This window comes from Chiroxiphia lanceolata, chromosome 1 (genome assembly GCF_009829145.1).
Source record: "Chiroxiphia lanceolata isolate bChiLan1 chromosome 1, bChiLan1.pri, whole genome shotgun sequence".
Taxonomy (NCBI): domain Eukaryota; kingdom Metazoa; phylum Chordata; class Aves; order Passeriformes; family Pipridae; genus Chiroxiphia; species Chiroxiphia lanceolata.
In genome coordinates this window covers 126,256,736-126,283,156 of record NC_045637.1, presented here as the reverse complement: position 1 = coordinate 126,283,156, position 26,421 = coordinate 126,256,736, and the positions used below count along the sequence as shown (strand labels likewise).

Below are 26,421 nucleotides of genomic sequence, written 5' to 3'. Positions count from 1 at the left end.
GTAGGGCACTTTAATAATGCGTATCTTTAATTTGTATTAATGCATTCAAAATGCATGTGCAGGCAAGTCAATGATGCCTGAAAAATGTTTTCCATTTTGTTGTCTCCAGATCTTGACAATTACACACTACCCTCCGTCCGTTCTCCTGTTAAAATTACTAATCACAGAGAAAAAACAGGCTTGTATTTTTGCATATTAATCATTTATTATTTGATACAATTCACATTGTGGATTTTGATCTGTATATGCATTGAAAAGACATTTTACCAGAGTCCCCATTAAAAATGCAGATACCGTTGTGCATGGAAGAAAGGCAAAGTGTATTTTCATCTCTTCATATTTCTAACAATGCTTGCTTCTTACTGTGCTGCAAAGTTAATATTTTGATGATTCTACTTCAAGTCTGACTCACCCAGAACAAAAAATACAGATGATTGAAAACTTTGTGCATCAAAGATTTACACTATGACTTAGCCATTTACTGGGTAAATACACAGTATGCTTACATTATGAAGGCTGAAATGGAGAAAAAACCTACCACAACCTGAAATATTTATTGCCCCCTGGCTGACGTTTCCAAGTCCTTGCAGGATCAGCAGCAGGGGGCATATTTCATAATTCTGCCTCCATCAGGGGGCATTAGGAGAGTGATAAGTCACTAATTTTTGTCATCTCTTTTACAGGTTAATGAGTAAAATACTACTTTTACAGTGTGTATTCGTAGTAATTCCTAATTTTCTCTACTCTGAAGGGAGAAAAATACACATATGCCTATATCTATGCACCAAGAATAAATAATTACAAAATATCTAGGTTTTTATAGCTGCTGGGATTATGTTATTTACTTTGCAGGTGTGTATGCTATGATTTATAGTGTGATGAGCTTTAGACTTGGAGCAGAAACCCCTAACTAGCTAGTATTTGGAACAGAAAGATATTCACTGCCCTGCAGAGCTCAGGCTTTATTCATTTCACCAGTTTCACATGGGAGTAATCCTGTGTTTTTACAGAGTCCTTTTTGCGTTCATGGCGATTTTCTTGACTAGAAACATTTTCAGGATTGCAATCTTAATTAATAATAGTTGTAGGAAAGAAAGAGTTAAAAATTGGATGTACTTTTTAATGCATATCTGCATCGTGCACCCCAAAACCTAACATCAGATAATGCTAACAACAGATAGGAGAAATTAAATGCAAAATAACAATTGTTTGAAATCATCATTTTAGATTAAATTGAGGGGGGTTTTAGATGCAGATATTTTGGCTTATGAAAGAATGGGAGGGGGGAAGATAGATTTCCCTAAAAAATACATGCCAAGAAGTGCTTAATTTGCAGATAGAGTCTCAAAGATTCTGATTAAGGAAGCTATTTTAAGTTTGCAGGCATCAATGACACTAAAAAAAAATAGGTAAGTTCCTAACTGTCATGGAGAAGCATTCGAGTGACATACCTTGAGACTGACAACTTCCAAACCCATGTTTGCATAAACTCATTTTATATTTCATTTCACCAAAACGGAGTGCAGGTTTACTGATGAGCTGTGAATATATTGTACTACTCCTTGAAAGAAACCTTTCCAGTATATTTCCATTTGTCATGCTTTATTAAGCATCACACTTGCACGTCCTTTGATAAAATGTGATAGGTCTCAGATTGGGTTCAATAAACTATTCTAGCAAGGGACTATCTTTGAGTCACTTTCACATCATCTAAGTTCACATATTGCATTTTGGTGCACTGAATCACTGTAGCCACTGTCCTCTCTTGTTTAATGTATGTCTCATATATTTCATTTAAATTAGATGCCCACAATAAAAGTGTGAAAACCATTCATTCCTATCCCTTCTCTTTCAAACGAAAAGTGCCTAGCACTGCGGGCTTGGTGAAGCTCAGCTGTAAGACGAGGTGTATTATTTGGAATACTTTTCAGCTGCCTGAGACACAAATGCAAAGTACAGCAATGTGGGGACACTGTCTGGTTTTGTGTTATTCCCTCATAGGTAATTTGTCCATGAACTTTATGCATTTGTGCATTTGAGCTGTAGAACATATCACTCAGGGATTTAGATTTTACTTCATAATCCAAGTATATTTTAATACAAGATGGTAAACTAAAAATATTTTCCATCTAACTGTTTCAAAAACGCCATGTGTAAGAGAACACAACAAAACGGAATTAACTCATAACATATGCAACTCTTATTTGTGCAAGAGCAGTATATGCCCCTAAATCCAGACTGCAGCATCTGGAGGCATAGTATGTCTCTAATGGAAGAGAAAGGCACGAGACATGTCAGCTTCTTGGCTATGTTACGCTGAAAGCCGTGTTTTTTCCTTCACGATACCCAATACAACTCTGATTAAAACTAATAAAACAGACACTGTCCAGGTAAACTGCCTTCACAGCATTTTGCGTTTTTCAGCTCGCTAGTTGTAGGCAATGGGTTTAAGCTGAGATAGGTTTTTACTATGTAAAAGAAAAAACCTCTTAAATACTGTTCTTTTGTTTGAAACAGTGAAATTCAAATCAAAACTAACATCTCAGGGTATGAATTGTGTTCATAGTGCATCCAAACCTACGCATTCCCATTTTTGAAACCCCTTTTTGCTGTTACCAAGATAACTTGTAGTACCACTTTTTCCTCCTAGTAGTATTACAAATAATGTATTTTTCATATACTTTTACTACTGTGATCAGCTTGCTAGAGAAAAACATTTTAGAGAAACAACCCACTCTTTAACTGTTTTACAACAAGAACTGTCTTCATACTTGACCTTGAGAAGTGCTGAGTCTTTTCCCCAATGACCTTACAGGATCAACTTCATTGTTAGACTGTAGTAGCAATTTTTAAAAGTGCAGCTAAATGTAAATACTGTTCCCTGTGATTACGAAAAAAAAAAAAAAAAACAACACCAACACACTGAAAATTGCATTTTGAACCAAACCTGGTGGATAAAATATTTTACTAATGCATTTTCAATTTTTTATTGCACTAAAATTGTTAAATGATCTGCTATAGAAGTCGAGATGTCTAATTTTAAATTCTCTTTCATTCTTTCTTTTATCAGCTATCTCCTTTTATCAGTTATCTCCTCTGCTATATTCATAGGAAAAAAGGGACAAAGTATGCCTGTCTCCTGTATTTATTCTTATTTGCAGAAAATACAAGTGGAAACTGAGAAACTGCATTGTTACTAAGATGCTAAACTTGAAAATCCCATCATGAACTGCATACTGGATGTATAAATACACATATGTGTACGTTAAAAGAGGGTGTTCAGCCGTGCAGAAATACAAGCTTACCTCCAGGCTCAAACCCTTAATGTACAATTAAAACAAATTGGGTTAGTGCCCGCTTTCTTTTAATAACAGGGAGAGTTCTTAGATGCATTATACTAAAATAGAAGTCTCACATTAAATCAAATGAAGGAGCAGAAAAAGCTCCTTGCACAGATTACCAGACAAAGTTCTGACTTTGCTTTCTAGCAGAGTAAAATGTTTGGGAATGTATCTAATCTAACACACCCTATAAAACTGTGCAGTAGTCCCTGGTATAACAGTGAGCTGTATGGAAGACAGAGTCACATCTCAGAGCAAAATGCCAAGATCTCAGCCTGCAGTCCAAAACTGCCTCTTTAATTTCTAAATTATGAAGCTGTGTATCCATTTTGGAAAGTTGGTAGGTAGCCTTCTCATATACATGTACAGTAATTTCATTACATATGACCCCCTGCAGTGGTAATGGGCTTTTTAAAGAACATACCTTGACTTGATGATGAGAATATTTTGCTTTAAAAATAAGTCATATATTTAATTTTTAATATGGCAGGCATGGCGTGTATCCAGGGGTGCAGGCAGTAAGTTTACCCTTTACAATTTGTAGTCAATCAGACTTTCCCAAATGAAGTCCCATAAATATGAACATACATTGCTTGTTTGTTTTCTTGTCTTGTTTTTGTTTTTCTAAGTTTCCTTTATTGGTATCATAATAGTATGACCAAAATATAAGGAAATAACCATACCATATTAAACACAGGAATACGCTTTCACAGTCATTTATTGTGCATAGCTAGTAAACATTTCCTGGCAAACAATTTAGAGAGTCCATAAATTCCATCCTAACGCTACTTCCGTAGCTAGATGCAGTGCACCATACACGAGGGTATTAGCTCAGTCTCTCTCATCCGGAATGGGTGGATTGGAATTGAAAATTCCCCACCCCCCCATTATAGCACCATATGTCTCGAAAGTCTATCCTCTCTCAGGGCAAACGGCTCCTCTCAGATCCGCCTGACGGATCACGACTGAAACACTGCTGTCCCTCGCTATTTAATCCAACAGCATTTCTGAAGTAGCTATCGGGAGAGCACAGCGAGCCAAGCATCCCTTTGGCATTAGTGGCAGTTCCCCACGCAGAGAATATCAAGGATATGGAATAGCAGAGGGAAAATCTACCACACCATGCCAATTTGTATGGAAAATTTGATTGTCAAGCAAGGGGCAGGGAAAAGAAGAAAGCCTCTCATTCCAGCAAATTGAGCAGTGCTTATTGATTCCCGAGTTCCTTATGTAACTGGTTAATCAGTGTTAGTAGACCAGCTTTGCAGCACTTTCAGAGGTACTGAGTCTATAAGAATTTCAAACAATTTTCTCTAGATGTCTTATTGAGGTGTTTATAGGTTGAGGGATTACTAGGGGAACAGTTTATCCATAAAGATTTTGGTGGATTAGATTTCTGCTCAATATTTTTCAGATCTTTTTCTGTGTGCACATCAATTTATAACGGGAAAAAATTTCCTTTAAATAACACTCTAGCCATTTGATGTTTGAAATAATTTGTGTGAGATGATCATGTTAAGGTAGAGTCCATATTGTTATTTGAGGAGACTAAGCAGACATATTTCCACCAGTTTATGTCCTTATTACAGGTATACATTAATATCATTCATGTTACAGGTATTATTTCCAGATTATTTTGGATTGAAAACAAAGAGTTAGCAAAAATCTGGACTCCTTCCAAATTTCCAAAGACCAGCTCAAAAGCTCAAAGGGGTTCAGTCACCATGTCAAAGTTCTGTTTTAAGATTTTTAGTTTTACAGGATATTAAAACCTCTCCCGTGTACTCCTTGAGCCATAATCTGAGGAAGGGTTATATGATAACAAAGGGCAGAAAGACTGTATTTCGCTGGTCATGAAAGACTTCTTGGTTTTTAACTCCCTGCTTTTAAAATTCTCTTTAATTTATTTCTATTGAATGGAACAACTTCTTAGTTACCAGCTTCATTATATATATTTAATAATCCATGTCTATTACCGTAATCTTTCATCAAATGTGCTGTCCTTCGAAAAATTATTATGTGAACAACCAAAATTTTAGAATAAAAAGTATGATGGATTATTGCACCTTTTGAAAATAATTAAAATTACCAGGACTTCAAGATCTAGAATTTTAGATTTTTTTTGCATGTGTTCTTTGCCCAATGCTCGACAGCAGACCTTGCACGAGCATCCCTCATTGTCTGGCTACGCAGCTTTACAACCTCCCTTTACTTCCTCCTATTAACTCTAAGGCACCGAATCCTTCAAGGGTACTCTGAAGAGAAGTAGTTTGTGGTCTTCAATTTGCTCGACTTATTGTCAGATGGTAAAGCTCCTAATTCTTTTCCTGGATCAGGACCTCTGCCAACTTCCTTTCATTGTGCATATGGGCAAACAGAGCAAGAAGAAAGATAACGCTCCGCTTGTTCAGCACAACTCCAGCAGTCATTTTCTCTTTTATGTTTCCAGTGAATCTGATTGCTGGCAAAAGCTGCCAGAAAAAGACAAGTCTGATCAGAAAGAGCATGAGCAGAGAAAGTCCAGTTTCCCAGATACGTAGCCTCAAGGACTATTTTGTACTGGTGATAGGGTGTATCAGCGACTGGGCTTGGTCAGCCTCGGCCTCTCTCAAATCATCCAAATGTTCCTGCACATGTGAACATCCCCTAATAACTCTTGTGGTGTTAATTCTTGTCTGATTGGTACAATAGGCTATTTCTCATATTTAACATTACACTCGTGTGGTTATATGGATTTTTTTCCTTGACTCTCCTCATGGTACAGAATACCAATAACAAATTAAATTCACATGTTTTATGTACATTACATAGTAGGAAATAAATCTGTGTAGAAAATGTAGCTAGTTCCTGTGCTTGCAGAGTCACTCTGCATTTATTGCATTGAAGCCAAATTGATTGTTAATCCATTTTAATACTTATTTTATTCTCCAAATATGTTTGGTGTCTCCTTTCCCAACTGCCATATAAGTCAGTATTGTACGTTCATAAGGCACTGGCAAAAAAATAGCTGAAAACAGGTAAGATACTGTGGTTTTGCTGATAAAATGTTTAAAATTCTACCAATTAATTTTAGATGGTGACCAGTTGAATTATCAGTAATCTTTTAATACAATTTCTGTAGAGATCTTTGCTGTGCACTGAATGGGAGAGCTCTGCATCTAAATAGGCAAGAGGAAGGGCAAAAGAAATTAAACCAGATCATTATAAGGCAACTATACCTAAAATTAGAAACGTATACTGTAGACATTCAGTTCAGGTCTGTCGTTAAGAATAGTCTGCTCGCGACACAAATAGAAATGCAATATTCCTCTTTAAAAATGTTTCCAGGAAATCATGTAGCAAGAATTAGGAGATGCATTCCCTGAAAACATTCTTATTTAATACCATTTTTAATTGGTTTCACTCTCTTAAAGAATGGGATTAAATCAGGGTGAGGTAATGGGGTGTTTTGGTCCACTTAGCGAACTTTACCATGAGGTTAGTGGCAAGTTAAATTATTATAATATGGAACAGCATTTTGTGAAGAAAGCTTCTGAAAGTCTAACAGTTTGAGTGCTACTGACTTCAAAGAGTCTGGAACTTCAGACACGATTTCCAGAATTTTATAATTTGTTATAATTGTAGCTGCATTTTCAGTATGTTTTGTATTTCTGCTTAAAGCATTGAAGTGAGCAATCTGCATGTGATACTGTAAATAAAGAGAGGCTACGAGAGAACAGACTACAGGTTCACACTTTACTCCTACCAAAAAACCGAAAGAGCTTCTGTGCATTAAATCTTTCACACCTCTCAGTAACTGTGTCAATATTTTTAAAACTACACTTTATTATGAAGCAATGATCTAAACTGTAGTTGAATCAAGCTGGCATTTTATGCCTTACTCTTAATACCTCCTTTGAAAGATTCTCATTGCCGCCACATTTAAATAATAATTTTAAAAGTCTGTATTTCTTTCACACAGGTCACAAAACAGCTTAACGTGTTAAAAATGCTTACAAGGTATGGAATAGTATTAAACAGGAAACCTCAGAGTGTCCATAATAAAACAAATTAAAAATGACGCTTTCCCTAACCGAATCCAACAAGGAGGAATTGTCTACAAGACTTCAGTCTAGTGACAGAGGAATCACAGTATTAAAAATTAATTGCTTATGTGCACATAGCTAAAACTATTTGTTACGAGGAAATGCATTAACATCCAATGTTTATATTTGTTGATTTAAGACAATCAGCTTTTACAAAGTTGACAGCGACTCTGAAACAGTTATATGGAGAAAGTGTTAAAGAAAAAATTGATTGACATCTTCAGTCTGTTAAAGTCACAATCAAGGAAAACCTTCTACTCTTTTGTTGAAAATAATAAAATGACTTTGTATGTGAAAGTAATACTAAAAAAAACGACAAGCAAACAAAAGGGAGGAGAAGGGAAAAAAGTAACAATTAATGTAAATTAGAAGCTGGGAATTATAGAGCATTTTTAAAGAAAGCCAGATATCACAAAGAGAAAACAGAGACAGGGACAATATGAGGACATTTTGAAATTACATTATGAACAAAAAAAAACCTTACTAAATGGAAATAACCGGTACTTTTTGTAATAACATTTTAAGAAAGGAAAAAAAACGTTCTCAAATACTTTTCTTCTGCATTTTGGGAAAAATTCAAATGATGTGTTCATATCAGATGAATATGATGCTCTATTTCAGTAGTTACACAGGAGTACGTTAAATAGCAGCTAATAAAACTAGACATTTTTAAAATCAGTAGACCCGAATAATTTGCATGGAGGTATTTTAATACATTTGGCAGAGAACCTGTCTGCATGGTTAGTGAGGATTTTTAGTATATCCTGGAGAACTAGGGAGGTTCAAGGAAACTATGTAAAAATTTCTGTGAATAGTTAAAAAGAATAAATGTGATGACCTAAATGTCAGTAAGCATTTCAACCACACATTGATCTAAAGCAAAATAAGGAATGGCTTCTAGGAATATTAGTTCATTTTAATCAAAGCAGTGAGAACAGAATTTTCTGGAAAACCATCTTACCAAAGCTAACTAGATATCACTTAATAAGGGTATAAATTTGGTAGGATAAAGGTAATTTTAGTATTATTAAATATGTAGAGGAATATTGGAAAGTCTTTTCATTGTTAATCATAATATTTTGATGAAGAAAAAAATTTATTAAAATCAATATTGTACCTATTGAATAGAATCAAATCTCAGTCTCAGGCATGTATTAAGTGGAGAGAAATAGTCAGTGGTGTTTATTTTAACAGTGATCCACAAACGCATGACCCTGTCACTTTTTTTTCTATCTATGACTCTTCTATCAATTATAAAAAAATATATTTAGAAAGTTAGCATTTGAAATTATTGAAAGATTAATAAATAAAGAGCAAGTCCAGTCACTGTGAACTCAGATTGCTCAGGAAACTGGCCACAGTTAACAAATGGTAGATTTCAATCCAGAGAAAGATAAGACACTGCTATAATAACGAAGACTATACCACTGCTACAAGGTAGGGACCCTGTTCACAGACTGAAGTCAGCCTGAAAAAGGCCGAAGAGCAGATAATCAGTGCAAAAAACTGTGAGTACAAGAGGGTAGACGCAAATCTTAAACAACCCATGGGCACATCACCAGAGAAATATACAGTATGGTTGTGTTACCTCTGTCCTTGGCACAGACGCAACCAGTTCTGGAAATACTGTGACCACAATTCAAGAGAGGTTGTTGAAAAATTGGAAAAGGTTCAGAGGAAAGCAACAAGAATGATGAAAGGAGTGGAAAACATTCCTTGTAATGAAAGACTCAAGGAGCTCGATCTATTTAGGTTATCAGAGAGACATTTAAAAAGCTACTTGATCACAGCTTATAAATAACTATGTGAGAAACAGAAATTTGATAACACTACAGTTTTCAGTCTGGTGACAAAGGTGTAACAGAAGCCAGTGGCAAGAAGATGTAGTTGGAGAAACACACCGGAAGGTTTAAATCAAGATGGAAGATTTTTTTTTCTGTTAAAAACACACACACAGAGAAAAAAGAGTAATTCAGAAAAGTTCTGTTGCCTCTTACACGGGGGGCAGACTGAGTAGATGACCATAATAGCCTTTCAGTTTTATAGGCCATGAATCTACGGCTTCAATTGCAGGCTTCTCCGCTCCATATTTTCTTACGCCATCACTGGGCAGATCCAACCAGTGGAAAGTTAATCGGAACCAGGTGGAGCCTGCTTTTTGCTGCACAAGGGAGATTCCCCCTGAAGCTACATTGGATGAGACCAGGATTTGACTGGACCAAACGAATTAATACAGTATGAAGAGTGTGTCTCTATTATATTGATGCCTACCCTTTCTAGTTATTGAAAAATGTATTGATATTTGAGTGAGTAGAAAACACAGGCTTAAGGGGTGAAATACGGTAAATTTTATGACAAGCGATTTTAACCCCCCCCACACCTTATCGGCTCCAGAAAAGTAAAAGGAAATAGGAAATTACACACAAGCACCTAGGGCACTGTTTAGGCGAGGCAGAGTACGGGAGAGCGAGCTAACTCATTTCGCCTGATTTTTGTGCTTTTGAGAGTAGCGCAGGTCCAAAAACTTTGCTTCGACCACAGAAGTTTTTGAATTAACATTGTTGTTAGGAGAGACTGCAGGAGGAGGTGGAGCAACAAAGGAAAGAGAAATGCTAACGGAAAAAAACACATATAAACAACATACCATATGTAGGACACTCACCATATGCCAGCCTCACTTTTTTGCTCTCTCTCTAATGTGGTCCAATAATTCCAGTCATCTAGAGGGTTATTCACACTGTCTACTTCAGGCATTTGATTTAGGTCCTTTGAATTGCAGCAGCACCCCCTTGCCTACAGCCCCCCGGCACCTCTGTCTTGCTGCCAGCTACGCAGGCAAGTACAAACACCTAGGTTTAGTTCTTAAAACTGTGCCTAAGTCAGATATCTAAGTTAGCCTAAAGCTATTGTATAAATACCACTCTTTCCTATTAAATTAAAAAAAAATAAAAGGAAAAAATCACTGCTATGGAAAAAATTACTTGTTTAAACTACAGGGATATAAAAGTGCAGGAAAGTTTACAAATTCAAGGCCAGCTCCTTAGCCAGCTCATACATTGGCATTCAAATAAACAGGCTGACTCCCATTTGCCCTGGCAAAAGTGCAGCCTTCAAGTTGGTTTTACAAATCAAGTCAGCCACCTGATTTTGTTGGGAAATGCACATATATTTTCATAAAATACAGAAAATATTACAATGTAAGTCCATTTAAAAAAACCAACCAAGCAAAACAAAAACAAACAGAAAAAAAACCCCAAACAAACAAAAAACCAAAACACCTCAGAGGGAAAAAAAAAACCTAAAAAGAGAAAGTTGTGTAGGAAGTGGCAGCTACTGCAGTCTGCAGAAAGCACTTCTTTTATGAGAGCAGAGAAAAAGTAGCAAGAGATCAGCAACAACCTCAACAGCGATTGAAAATAATGTACTTTTGTGATGATGTCTCTTACTTTCCTTCCTAGATAAATTGCAGTTTTATTTACAAAACACATTTTAAATGCTTTGCTGCCCTATACTAGCTAATAGCTTTACTATTACTTCATGTTTATCATGTGGTACTGCAGCAAGCCGAAGTAAGCACAGCATGCGGATCTCAGCTCAGCACAAAGCTAGACGTTGCACAATAGCACAAAGGCAACTTTGCATAAATGTTGTTGAAAGACAGTGAAGAGAGAAGAGGAAATTCTGCATCTTTAGTGCTATGTCTTTAATACTTATATATATCAAAATAACTCTATATACTTCTGGAACCTTTCTGTTAAAATGTCTCTAACTCTAGGGACACATTCTGTGAGGCAGTTATGCACCATTTAAATGTGAAAAATGCTCACTGTACTTGGAAAAAGATGTGTGATGTGAAGTGTTTTTAAGAATAATTGAATGATTTTGTGATTCATTAAATGCTTTTTTCCTCAGCAAGCAAGTAATGGTTTTTCCACGAAGCACCCAAAGGGTGAAAAGTTAAACGGTTAGAAGGAGTAAAGCGTCCTCAGGAAGAGGATCATTTACACTGTTTTTTGTTTTATTTCTTATCTCTTTTTTATTCCAAGACAAAGAACAAAGAAGGAGGGAAAAAACTGAGCAACTGTGTGTAGGAAATTAAAAAGATGGAATGCTGGGGACGAAAGCATACGTGGCAGTTGTCTATTCTTTGGTTTAAAAGGAAATAGAGAAAAATTGTGGCACCTAAGTTTTATTGAATATGGCTTCATATACATATTCCTGCTGAGACCATGGGATCAGTTCTTTTATGGGAGAGAAAAAAAAAGAGCTGTTTTCATATACCCAATATATCTTTAAGCCAAAGTGTAAATCTTCAGTTTCTTCCTTTTTTTTTTTTCCTTTAAAAAAAATCTAGGGAAACAATACACACCTTGACTTCTGCAAAAAAGATCTCTGGCACAATCACAAGACGCCTGCTTAAGTAATACCCAAAAGGTAACTTCATGCATTCCACTGGCCAGAAATAATTCACAGCACGATGAATCCACAAGAAAGTCAATAGCATATTATAACGCTCTTAGGGGAGCTGTAGCTATAAGAGCAATGTGAGGCAATGCCTTAGCATGAGCTATCACTTTATATATGAGCTGTATACACGAGCATGAATTATATTACAACATTTGACACACTATGGCTTTTGATCTACTATGACTTATGACCTCTGTCCTATTGTGACATTTATGCCTAAACCTGTAGAGAATAGTTCAAACAATAGAACATACATGATAGATAACCCTTAGATAGGATAAAAGTGTATAACAAATATAAACACTCATGCTCAGGGCAATAGCTAGCCAAAAACTGCCAACGATTAGGAAGATACTTCCTCTGGGATATGACATTATGAATTTTCTTGCACCTTCCTTTGAGGCATCTGGAGCCAAGGATACTAGCCTAGATGGCTCACTGGTCTGATTGGGTATGGCAGTTCTAATACTTCTGTGAACATATGATAGTGTGGAAAAATTCAGCTTTTATGGTTAATAGAAAGTTCTGCATAAGATAGGAAGGAATCCTTGACCAGTGATAAAATCCTTGTGAGCTTTCAGCTGAAAAGCCAGTTGAACTTTGTGTAGATTCTGTTTCCACCCAGATCAAATGTGATTTCCTGCTGATTTCAGTAGGAGCAAAAGAAAAACTGCAAAGAAGCCCCATATACTGTCTTGTATGGGCAAGCACTCAGAACCCACAAGCAACCACATTTTATTTTTAATAAAAAAAATAATAATCCCTGTCGATCTGGGGTCTCATGGGGTTTTCCAGATAGCAAGGGTTGCACTTACTTCCCTCTACAGGAGGGAGAATTTGAAAACAATCTTTTACAGCTCATGTGCTAGTCTATTTTTTTAACAGCTCTGATTCGTTTGGCCTGTTCCAGCAGCTTCCAGCTGCAATCTTGGACTCCAAAGACTGGCTTCCTGATCATCAGCTACCTGGCTCCACAGAACAGTCCAGGGACCAGGCATTCAAATGCAATTAAATTGCTCTCCAGAAGAAAGCTGGAGAGCAAGAAATAGTGCTGGCATGCTGCAGAAAAGCAGGAAGACAGAGAATCAACTGACAGTCTATATAGCATAAGACTGGAGTCTTTGGCTAAAATGTGGAATTATACTGCATCTTGGAAAAAAAATATGGACCATAAAAGCAGATATGGAATGAAGGTCTCCTTAAGGCCTTGGCATAAAAAGTTTTCAGCATTTTTCAACAGTTGGATATAGACACATTGGTAAACTTTTATCATAAATCATATTTTTAACATTACTACCATAACTTTAAGATTTGAATTTACTATATTTTCATAAAATATAGTAGCTATAGCTTGTCTGTACCAGCTGTAAATCTGATTTTGTTTAATTAACCTGATTTTAAACCAACCAAACAGAAAAGAGGTTTTTGGATAAATTTTCAGTTGTGCTAAAACCACATTTATTTTAGTACAGCCCTCATTGATTAGTTTAAACTAAATAAGTCACTGAACTTGTACCTGGACCTCATAGACCAGGATTTATATTCCTTTGAAAGAAGTTAATTTAAAAATCAGGGACATTCACACCGGTATGGCAAGATCCTGTCACCTCAGTTAGACTGAACCTCAGCCCTGTGGGAACTCTGCTCTTGCATCACTCAATACAAAGGGCTGAAAAAGGGATCACTCTTCAACAGGTGAAGTCTGCAGCTGCCACCTCCATCTCTGCCTGATTGCCTGGCTGTAGACTGGGAAGCATTTCTGGAACGGTACAAGGAATTTACAGTGAGGAAAAAGCATTGTAGGACAGAAAGACAATGCATTAAGCAAGGCCTAGAGACTGGCAAATCACACTTTCTGGTGGAAAATTTACACATGCACAAGCTATTAGTACTATTTCCTTCATATAGTGAAATATATGACCCCTAGCACAAACAAGCCTCAGATTATACCTGTTATCTACACATGCCCTCATACATATATATTCCTGATGTGTCATTCTTGATATGTTGCAGGAATGATGCCCAATGGTGTTTGTTTGAAAGTGAACCACTGCAAACAAGTTGGATGGACCAGCTTTTGCTGTTGTACTCTCCTGATAACTCCTGTTACAGGAGATAGATAGAAAACAAAGCTGGACAACTTCATCTGTCTTAAAATTAATTAAAACTATATGACAGAAGCAAGACAAACTTTAAATAAAACTTTATTAATTTTTCCCTGAAATATTTCTTTTTTTCAGAAGCAGAACTGAGTATTGTTGTGCTGGCTCAGAATCACATTCTGAGTTGGAAGGGACTCACAACAATCATCAAGTCCAGCTCTTAAGTGAATGGCCCATACAGGGCCATGACCTTGATGTTACTAGCGCCATGCACTAACCAACTGAGCTCATCTCAGAGTGTGAAATAATACAGCAGTATTAGTGCTAAAAAGATTCAGCATCCTGAACTAAGTTTCACCTGTGTAACTTTAACTATTTGTAGCTTAAAGACAAAATGAAAACTTACATTTGGAAGAAGCAGGTACTTCTAACCACAACTCATCTGACTTATTGCAGATACCTACTTTGTATAAGATTGAGCCATTCTCTAGTCTCCCGTGACTCAATCTCCAAGCGGCTCTTGGCCAGAGGCCAGTTAAGACACAGTTCTCTCCACTCCATTAGAGGAGTCACCAGAGTCCCCAGAACTGTTATGCTACCATATACCAAATCTATAAATATGTGGATTTTCATTATGTCCTATTGATAACCTAGCTAAGGGACTGAAGTGTACTATTATCTATATATATTTAAAAAACACATGGATTGTAAAATAATAGGCAGTCAGCAGTGCATGCCAATCTATTTAGCATGAATTGAGACAGAGATGCATTACAGAGAGAAAACTGACACCGGTAGAGTTTCTGTTTCCCTTATGACACTGAGCACGAACCTTGCCTCCAGACCCTTTGTCTTCACACTTCTCTGACACTGTTCCTTTCCCTATGTTCCTTTTGTCTCTCCACTTGTCAAACTGTTGCTCAGACACCTGGCGTTTTTTATAGATTTCCTACACAGTGCTTTGGAACTGTGCATTTTTGATCTCACAGATATATGAACTGAGACATTATATTGCGTTTACAGGAAAAAAAGTTAAAACTTAGTACATATTCAGAGCAAAATCAAATATCATAATCTGTTTCCTGGAAAGTATTTAGTCTGTGCAAATAGAAATTTTATTTTTTTCAAGACAAAGTGGAAAAAACAAACAAACTGAAGAACACAGTTCATTCTAGTTGAGTCAAAATATGTTTTTAAAAAACGCTTCCCTTGCCCAATACAAAGAAATGTACACAGCATTCTACTGAAGCAAAATAGTATGTTTTCATGGCTATGTAAAAGAAGAAATAAGGGGTATGATTCACAGAACTGAAGGAAGACTCACACTCTGACACGGAATCAGGGCTGCCATTCATGCCAGGTGAGAATTGTGTCCGATTGCCTTTTCTTCACATTAACGAGACATAAACCTGTATTAGCCCTGTTCAGTGCCTTCTCTTAAAAATGCTTTTGTATTGATGGTCAAGAAGGCAGCTGAAGTGATACAATACCTACAAATACTGAGAAATAAGAGATCTATAGAAGTGCAGGTTAATAAATTAATTCTGTAGAAAATGAGTAAAACAGTAAAATTAATGGATAAGTAAACTGAAATTACAGAGGGAATTCACTAAATAAATTACAGGAAAAGATAGAGCTTACCTGTCTCTTTACAAAATCTTTCACTAAAACCTCTTAAAAAAATTTAACAGCTTGAGATAAGAAACAATGCCTTCAGAGCTTAATTGGTCAAAGGGACACAAAATAATTAAATGGTTAATTTTAAAATTAGAAGGAGGTCCCAGAACAAAGCAGTATAATAGATGCCTATGGAATCATGAGTGGTGTGAAACGGGTAAATAAGGAATAATATTTTTTCCTCCAGTTTAAAAACTAGAGGGAATCAAATAACCAGAGTAGGTACCAGCTCCAAAAGTACCTGAGAGAGATAGGTCTTCATACAAATGGAACAACAGAAGATGTAGATGCTAGAAGTTTGCCACGGTCACCAGTTAAATTCATGGCTATAACCAGCAACTATTAAACATGAAACAACACTGTGGATGAATATGTTCCTGACCTATAAACTGTCAGAGTCTGAGCAGTTTTTTGAAATATCAAATTCGTGCTTGTTCATTTGTGGGTTTTTTTCCTTCCCTTCTCCTTTAATTTCTGTCTGTTGCTGTCTATTTTCAGTGGTGTGTTATCGACCTGCAGAATCTCTGACAGGATCCAGACAGTTTCTCTTAGAAACGGTACTGGATCTCTCTCAGGCAGAGTTAAGATGGGTTTCATTTTCCTCTTTATATATGTACAAAGTGTCCATAGTAGTACACCACTATATGCAAGCAATTAGTATCTCTGCTATAGACACAGACAGACCAGGGCTTGCATGTTTGGAGGAGTAATTAGTTCAGGCACATCACAGGTGAATACTGGTGTGTTAGAGTAGCAGTTAGCTCAGGTAGAGCATGGTGCTACTAATGTCAAGGTTGTGTTTTGATCCCTGTATGGGCTATTCACTTGTGGCCTGTATTACTTGTATGGCTACTTCAAATTCAGAAGCAATTTGAGCTCATTTCCATAATGCTGCACCCCCAGGGCTGCTCTGACCTAACTCAGATGGCCCAGAGGCACATTTCTGTTCTGGATAATACTCATACACTATTACAAAAAAGTGTATATGTATTGAGTCTAGTCTACACTCAGTATAGCTGCCACTGTAGTGGAGATTTCAGTGCTGTAAGATAGAAGGCCTTGAAAGGCACACCTTCCAAACACTCTAATACTGCACACAGCAGGGAGAAAGGGACAAATTCTTTTCACACAGGTGTTTCTAAAAGTGGTTGAGACAGGATTTTATTTTTTAAAATCCTCAAAAACACAGTTCCTTCTGTCTGATCAGCATAGCTGATTCTAAGCTCACATGTAGGCAAAGAGCAGAGTACCACAAGCAGCATATTTTATGCTACATAAATGCTCCTGAAATGGAGGAAGTGGAAGTGATGAATTAAGTGAGAAGCTTTTGTTATGATTCTTTTAGGTTTTAAGGTAAAAAATTGAGAATGGATCTCCTTGGAGAGGAAGGAGAGAGAATGGCACATCTAAAGGATGCAATCGATCATCCTAAACATTGGTAAGTGACATTTCCTTAGGCAGCTGATGGCTAAATATGTCTGGGTTTTTCAACTTGTGCTGGTACAACAAAGGAGTCTTATGCCCTCATTTTTTAAAAGAATATCCACAATTCAGTGAGCATAATTTAGTCTACAAGCTACTGGTACAGTTGTATTAGCACACTTAGTTACATAGCATTTTCCTGTGTGGATATTTGAGAGGAAAGGATTTTTTGTTTGCTTGTTTGATGTATGTTTTTTATGGATTTTATTTAAGATGCCTGTGATGTGTTAGAAAGCATCACGTGCATAAAGGCACTGCAGCCCTTCCTGTAAATTCAACAAACTGGTATATGCTGAAAGGAACCTCTGAATGATTTACCTTTTTCACAGAGAGAGGTGAAGAGTAGGAGACGGGTGGGAAAACAACAGATTTTTTAAATTATATTAACACTCACTACCTGCAAAAGCATTTGTAGAGAGTTACCCAAATCTCCTGTGGGCATTTCAGCACAAGTCCAATGCAGAAATATACCAGAAAGGAATGACTAGTTGATTGGGCTACAGGCCAATCTCAGCTACAACTGTATGGTATCATAAAACACCTTGGCCCCTTCCACAAGAAGTAATAATCAAGTCTCCATGATACTGTATTCCTGAGGAATGTGGTTTTTCCAGATAATTTTCATTTTCTGAGTCACTGTTAATTTTCTTCAGGTCTAAGTACAGTTCACATTCCTGTTACAAAGGGCAACACCTTAAGAAAGTATTGGGATAGTCAGAAAGCAATAGGAAAAGAATGCTAAAAGAAATTACTTCCTCCGAAAGACACCCGCAGTTGCCTGTTTTAAAAATATGACAGGTTCAATTCAGCCACAAGGTTCAGAGAGCCAACCAACACTCTCCTTGGTTTCCTCTCTACAGTAGAGCCCAGAGATCCCCAAACAACTCCCAGCAGCAGCTCGCACCACTGCCCCACTCTGTCCTCTTCAAGGCTCTGTCCAGTTGGGAATGAATATAGTGTCTTGTTACTAAAGTTATTGCTTTAAGACTCACCACCATTCACAAGTCAGTAAAAATCCCTCCCTGTGACTAATTCTAACAACACAAATTTTTAAAAATAAAAAATCCCACAACTATATATTGCTATATAAAGTTGTTCCAGCGATTATTTTAATTATGTGATTAAGAATGGGCACAGTATTATCTTCCACATGTTATTAGAATGCACAGCAGTAGTCCAATGCTTACAAAGATTTACATTTGTGTTGGAATAATATTCATGAATTGGGAATTAAAAATCTCACTCAAACGTGCCTTCACACAGTTGGCCAAATAAAGCAAAGTTTTTCAACAAGGGACTTCTGTGTTAGAGACCTTGAAAATAATGACTTAACAGCATGCTAACTTGTTGAAAAGAATCTCATCAGAGGCCTGTCCAGCTATGACATGTTATGAATTTACTTTGGACTGAACCAATGGGCTGAGGTATGCCATCAAGATGAAGGAATGCAACTTGAAAGATATATATGTCTGTTTTAAGTAGGAATGTTCATTCATTAGCTCACTGCTTCATTCACTAAGCTGTGTGCAAAGTGCTGCACAAATGAATGATTCAATACAGATGCCTTTAATACACCACATAGCAGTAAGAAGCAAGGTACTTGCCATCATGACTCTCTTGGTGAGACAGGAAAGCAATTTCTTCATGGCTGCGCTGTGAGCCTTGAAATGGAGGAATACAGGCTGTACTGGGAAGAGTAATCTTTAACCAAAAGTAATCTATACATTAATGGTCACAATCCTCCCTCACATCTTCAGTGTTATGAGTTTATTTTAGGGGAGCAAGGGATAGAAGAGATGAGTTGTTTTGAGGTCCAGGCTGAGCAAAACTGTCCAGAATTGCAGCTCCAGGGGCCACTGAAATAATATACAAGCTTTCACAGTGCAAAGTATGCTAAAGTGGCTCATACAGTTTATTTCCAGATGTTCCCACCCTCTGAGTATTTTCTAATGATACAGATGAAATCTGTAAAGACTTCCTCTATGAGACTAAAACTATGCAGAAATGAACAAAACATGTGCAGAATAATTTATTAGGATGTAAAAACAGAGCAAGTAAACAAACAAACAAAATCATATAATCCCTGTATTTAGAACAGAAATTAGCAAATTTGCACTATTAATAAAATCATTTATCAAAGTTCACAGAAAGTCTTTTTTTCCACCTGGAAATTTCCCAAGCTCAAAAAATATTCTAAGTAGAAGAGAAAGTTTAGCAAATGCCAAACACTGGCAGAAGAAGCATAAGAGGAAGCAGAGAAAAAAACTAGTCAATGTAAATGATAGAAGCTCTCAGGTAAAGTAGTGTAAAGTAGCTATCTACTTGAAGAAGCTTTCAATTTTAACACTGTCTTGTTGTTGAAGTTGTAATGTCTGTAATGAACATTGTTAAGCAATCACAAAATCACAGAATATGCTGAGCTGGAAGTGACCCACAAGGGTCATCAAGTCCCACTCTTAGTCCTGCACAGGAGACCATCCCCAAGAGTCACACCACATGCCCGAGAGTATCATCCAAATGCTTCTTGAACTCTGTCAGGCTTGGTGCTGTGACCACTTCCCTGGGGAGCCTGCTCCAGTGCCCAACCACCCTTTGGGTGAAGAAACTTTTTCTAACATACAATCTAAACCTCGCCTGACACAATTTCAGGCCATTCCCTCAGGTCCTGTCATGGGTCACCACAGAAAAGAGATCAGTGGCTGCACCTCCTCTTCCCCTCATGAGGAAATTGTAACTGCAACGAGGTCTCCCCTCAGTCTCCTCTTCTCCAGGCTGAATGGACCAAGTGATCTCAGCTGCTCCTCATACGGCTTCCCCTCAAGGCCCTTCACCATCTTCGTTGCCCCTTTGGATGCTCTCTAAGTTATACTGCAGTGACCAAAACCACACGCAATATTCAAGATGAGACCGCACCAGTGCAGAGCAGAGCAGGACAATCCCTTCCCTTGACCGACTGATGATGCTTTGCTTGATGTCCCCCCCCAGACATTTTTGTGAAGTCGTTTTGTTAATGAGTCCAAGAAGGATATATGTGTTTTAATAAGAGGGCTTGAAATATAAACAGAGGCATTTTCTCAAAATGAAGAAGAGCATAAAACCACATATGGTTTTGGTCACTAAAGAGAAGTCTGCCTGTTACAGTAGAAATGAAGACAGTGCATCAGATAACATTATATACAGATTTGAGCCAACAGAGTTGCATTTTGGCCCATATGTTTAGAACACAAAATATAATGCACATTTGAATCTACGAGTCTTCCCAAAAATTGCTAGATGACACTAGAGGATTTATATTACTTAAATGAATACACGTGCCATTGCTGCTATAAAGCACTTTCTCATCACAGACCTGAATGCTTTCTCATTGGGAAAACCAAACAAAACAAAACAGCTACTGCAAAAAGACACAAAACAAAACAAGGGAACCCCAAAAAACTCCACAACCAACCAAAATAAAAAAAAAAACACAACCCCCAAAGTCTTAATATCTGTAATCTTTCCTTGCAAAATATTGTAACTGTTAATATATCCATTTAACAATGGAGTAGAATGAAGTGCCTGATTTAAGAAGAACAGAAGACCATAAACACACGTGGTATATTTGTATACTTTTTTTTTTTTTTTTCCAATCAGACCCATCTGCACTCCAGCTCTTTTTAGAATAGCTGAAGAAAAACTCTCTCTTCCTCCCTGGTGCATACAAAACCATATATAAAATTCAGTGGTTTTTGAAGTGGTCATTGTGTTTGATTTACATGCTTTAAACTTAATTCCAACTCATCAGTAGAAATTACAAAGCAAATTAGACAGAACTGTACCTAGTAAAAATTACTTGAATTGGACAAAGTAAGGAAGTTAGAGGAAGGCTTAGTATCAGAAATATGATCTTTTAATTGCCAGTAATGCATTAAAAACAGTGATGCTTTCTTCTATTATTTAACATAATTTTCCCTTTCCACTTTATTTTTATTATGATAGCAGTATTCATAGTATATATGTGTTGTCTTTTTCACCACAGTGTACCCTAGTTACTTTTTCCTGGCTGATTTTATAGCCATGAGATACCTTTTGGTCTTCCAACTTGACCTGCTATATAAATTATAGACCAGGACAGAGCAATTTCTGCATCAGGTGTCTTTTCTGAGAGATATGTTACAGCTCAATTTAAGAACTGCAACAGATGGAAAATCCAGCACATTGCTATGTCAGAATTTGTTCCAAACATTAATTACTATCACTTGATATTTGTGCTCTGTTTCCAGATCAGAATTGTCAAAATTAAATTTCCAGTAGTTCCATCTTTATCATTAATTGGATAATGATCAAGTAACAATAATAATTAAAAAAAAATTTAACTTTAAATACTTTATTAGACTTCATTTGTAACAGAACTGGTCGATGAAATCTTTTCCATGGATGGTCTTACAGACTGTGACTAAGTCTCCTTCTAACCTAAAGTAAACTGGGCTTCTTTAGTGTCTCAAAATGAAGCACATTTCCCAGACCTCATACCTTTCTTGCAATCTTCTTCTGAGCCCATTCCAATTTGTAAAGGTCCTTCACAAAGCATTAATGCTAGAACTGGACAGAGCATTCCAGGAATGTCCTCACTAATGACAGTAACAGAGGAAATATCACCACCTTTATTCTCTTGCTTAGACATGAAAGGGTTGCATCTTACATTTTAATCATAACATTATTCTTTTAGCTTACTTTCATATTTAAGTCTTTTCTAGAGGATTCAGCTTCCCAATAGTAAGTTTTATGTAAATTCTTTTTCCTTTGGCCTCAGTTTTAGCCACGCAAAAATATCTTGTTGTAATGAATTTATTGTAATGAGCACTCCAGGTTAACTCATTCCTCTTTCATCATCATTATTTGTTCATTAAATGCTTTTGTCACTTGTAAGTTTTGCTATTGATAATTGAACATTTTCCAGATTTGCTAAAGATAGTGCCTGGTATTGAAAAACAGATCCTCACAGTACCACACTAGAAATATTTTTCCCTATTTGACTATAAGTCATCTATACTTATTTCTTTATTACTTCCATTTTAATCAGTCTTTTCTATGTTTTTTAACAGATTTTCCATTTAAAATCTCAGCATTCATTTTCTGCAAATTCCCCAGCATTCTGTAATTAAAAAATTATTAGTACACTGAAATAAATTACCTTAGCTTTAGTTTAAGTCTATTGCTTGATACTGCCCATTTGGAAAAAAAACATATTTGTTCAGTTTCCAGCTACTGATGGGATAGAAAATACTTTACATTAGCTTTAAGGTAGAAATAGATCTTCCTGTCTTTTCTGGAAAAACAGATACGTATGAGCACATCTGCCTTTTGCACATAGTGATCCATGTTTTTACTATATTTGCTGAGTACAGGATTTGAACCATTAATAAGATCTCACTTTTTTATATATACTTAATGTATTGTTTCTTGTTTTCCTCCATCCTTTACAGAGTTTTTTTAAGATATTTTCAGCTTCCTGTATCTATTGTCTATATTTCCCCAGAGTCAGTTTTAAACTCACTGCTATTGCTCTTGTTTTTGTTATGTGAATTTTTATTGCTGCCTTCATTTTCTTCTTAACCAATAGGATATTTTAGGCTAAAGATGTCTTGAAAGAATTGCTAAGTAGTGTGTCTTTTGACACAGATTTATCAAATCTGAATTATATTTCATATTTTCACGTTTAAATGTTTCCTGCCACATAATTTTGCTCAGTTTTTCTCAGCCTTGGGAAACCAGTTTTCTAAAAGACAAAATATAAAAATTTCTACAAAAGTATTGCCAAGGCAGATATTGGCAAACTGCATAGATCTTTCTGATGGGAAAAAAATAACAATCTTGCTCTTCCTTTCCATAAAATACACATCAAAATAAAGTTAACTCTAGAAATATTCTGGGTTGTTGGGGAATTTTTCTTGCCAAATTAAATTGTTTTGTTTGCTTTTCAAATAAACATTTAACAGTTTAATTAATTGTTTGCAGTGATTTGTCTAAGAAAAGCTATATAGTGATTTAGAAGTTAATCATAAATTCAAGATCTTTTAGCCTGCTTTAACTCATATCCTCCGCAGTCTGGAAAAAGTCCCTTAGTCTCTCTGTGCCTCAACTTCCCCAGCAGGAAAACTGAAATAACAGTTTTCTAATATAGATAGATATTATGTGTATATGAACAAAATTATGTGATGTCTAGGAAAGTATGCTAAGAAAAGCATATAAATATCTCTGATTAATGGATCTGTATCCACCACAAGACTAAGTGCAGAAACACAATAAAATTGCAACCAGTGTTCCTTTGCTATTTGCATTTTGAAAAGTACAGTTTGGAAAAGTCAGTTTTGTCTTTGTTTCACTTCAGAAGTTCTGAACGTCTTAAGGAACGTCTTAATTTTGAAATTAAAAATTACATACGCATGCAAAAAGCCAATAGCACTAAGGATTTTTTATTTCCTTTCCTTCTGTTTGAAAATCTCAAAACATCATAAAAATAATGGATAAATACCTTCCATAGGGTATTTTAAAGTTGTATTTGTAGCAATGTAATTAATTTAGACATCTGTGGATTTTTTGACTTTTCAGTGAAAGTCACAAAAAGCAAACTTAGTATTTGTTGTCCTGATCTTCTGTTTAACTGAAGCATGTGTTAAAGAGTCTGTACAGATAGATAATGTGACAACTTTGCTAAATAGGCTGAAAAACATAACTTATTCCCTCCAAAATCAACAGTGAACTGGGATTAGATTCACTCAAAATTAATGGCCCAGTAATAATTTATGTGCTTTGAAAAAAAAAAAAAAGACTAATTACTTGGAGCCAAACTGATATTGTCTCTTGGAGATTCACCAGTGGAACTGGACAGAAAATAGAGACATGATCTTTACAAAATGACAGAAAATAGTGAATGCAAATGTGAAATACTGGCTGCTACAAGCCTTCAAATTCCCAGTTTTGTAGCTGATCTGACAAGCAGATTTGTCTTTACACGTTTAAGTGTACATAGGACAATGGCTAATTGTTTTCCTCAGGCCACCAAAGATGTTTCCTCTACTGTTTCTTCAGAAGTGACTTGCTCAGATTTAGATCCTCACATCATGATCTCTAAATATTTTTTTCCTTTAGAAAGAGAAAACATTTATGGGTACATCTGACACACAGACATTTCAGTTTCTCAAGGAAAGGTTTTGTCTTATTTCCTACCAATTACCACATATTTTAATTCAGATCAGAATACATATCATATACCTCTGAAGTACACAAAGTTCAAATGCAAATATCTTAGACCTTAGCAGCTGATCCAGATTTTGAGTGCTGAAGTATTTCTATTCCAGCTTGAGGTTATGGGCAACAAAGTACTGAAAACTTCAGTGTTCACAGGTGGTTTGCATGCATGTATGTGTGCATACAACTAATTTTCACAGGGTTAAATAAAAATTAACTTATAGAATCAGGAACTTGGCTACAAATATCTACACTTATGAATTTTTCTGTTTGGTTAAAAATACCTTATTAATTTTAGTTCACTAAAACACAACCCATCTGTAACTTGATCCATTTTGAGTAGCTATACTTAAAACCAGTGTTATGCTTTCGGTACTAAAGACTGATAACTTGATAGCTCCCCAGGGTTTGTTGGTTACAGTTTAAGTACAGGGTTGACATTACATGCTATTTTTCTGAAAATCCCAGCAGTAATACTACAACTGAGATACTGGTATTTGAAGATATAGTCAAAGATTGTTAGAGTGTGGATATCTTCAAACATATAGTATCATTCACTAACTGCAATTTTATTAATTTTCAGGTCCCTTTAATCTTAAGAAAATGGAACTGTAAAACTGAACAAAAACAGCAATTCAGAAGTATTCTTTGGGCCAATGCAAAACCTGCCTGGATTCTGTCATCCTTAGTCACAGTGAATAGCAGGCTACTCTGTAAATAGTCCTCATTATTTCAGTATGAATAAAGGTCACCCAATTTGGTGCTTAGGGATTACATAATTTTTCATCTGCATTTACCAACACTTTTAGAAAACATGCATAACTCATTCATTCTTGTTTCACAGTTGAGAAGCTGGTGTAAACCTAGATCAAATGACTTATCCTATATTGTTCAACAAGGCAAAGGAAACCAAGAACAGAATCTCATTTATTTTTCTGAACAGATTTCAATAGAACTGGGTAGCACTCCATAAGCCTTTCTTTTGGCTTCTGTGCCATTTCCGAAGAGCTATATTTTGAAGAAAAGACGCCTGCTGTATCTGTTATTACTGTCATTTCTTAGCCCATCAATGAATGGAAGCAAAAATACTGTCTGATCCCAACAAACTCTTATTCCAAATGCAGAAGAAAAAGATTACCATAGGTGGCAAATCTACGAATCTGAATGATTTAAGACTTTCATGCAGATTAATGAAATGTTTTATTCTATTTCCCAGAATTTATGTGTTTGTTTTCTCATAATAAAGGAAGTTTCTAGCTTCTGGTTGTGAAGATAGCCTTGACAATGTAAACCAACATACTTTCATCTTGTTGAGTCCTCATCCTCACCAGCTAAAACAATAGCATCAAGCAAAGTTAACTTCCCCCATTCATCTTACTGGAGTGTCCGCCTTGAAGCAAAATATGTACACTTAAGTACCAACACTGTTAACCAATTCACTGCTTATTATCAGGTTAGAAATAACTAGTCAGCACAATTAGACCGTGGGTGGATGTTTGTGATGTTCTTGACATGCTATCACTTGAAAATGTCGAATACGTTATTGATATGAAAATAGAGAACAATCTACAAAGCTTAAGATATTTTTCTAAACTAAGTATCTGTTTAATGCTGCCCCCTTCTTCTGCATATCTAAAACTTTCCCAAACTTAAATGACTCTTAAGATTTCTTACCTACTCCCTATCTCTAACTTTGGTGGTCTATGACCAATTGCTACCTGACTGCGAGAATCCTCTGACATGACAGGGACTTCATATGTATCTTCAAGTTCTTTGAGAGAATGTTAAGAAAGAACCATTCAAAATTTGCCCAAAAGCACATGGATACTCATTTATTCTGAACTGATTGAAACAATCAAGCAGAAATTTTAAAAAAACTACACTAACGCTGTCCTTATAGTATTGGAAGGATGAGAGAGGAGCCAAGAGGATCACACAAAACCTGCCCTGTCTTCTAAAACATAGACATAAAAATAAATAATGTTCAGTTATTATACATCACATTTTCTGTCTAGAAAGAAAAACACATTACTGCTT

The 26,421-nt window shown here is 36.2% G+C and overlaps 1 long non-coding RNA gene across 1 annotated transcript in view; it reads left to right on the top strand.

The window, feature by feature from the left end:
- LOC116797742 overlaps positions 1–25,544 on the top strand; it is a 28,797-nt gene extending 3,253 nt beyond the window's left edge. The window contains exons 3-4 of the long non-coding RNA XR_004360738.1: positions 17,018–17,110; positions 24,968–25,544. This is a non-coding gene — a long non-coding RNA (uncharacterized LOC116797742). The remainder of the gene's footprint in view (positions 1–17,017; positions 17,111–24,967) is intronic.
- The last annotated feature ends 877 nt before the right edge of the window (positions 25,545–26,421 follow it).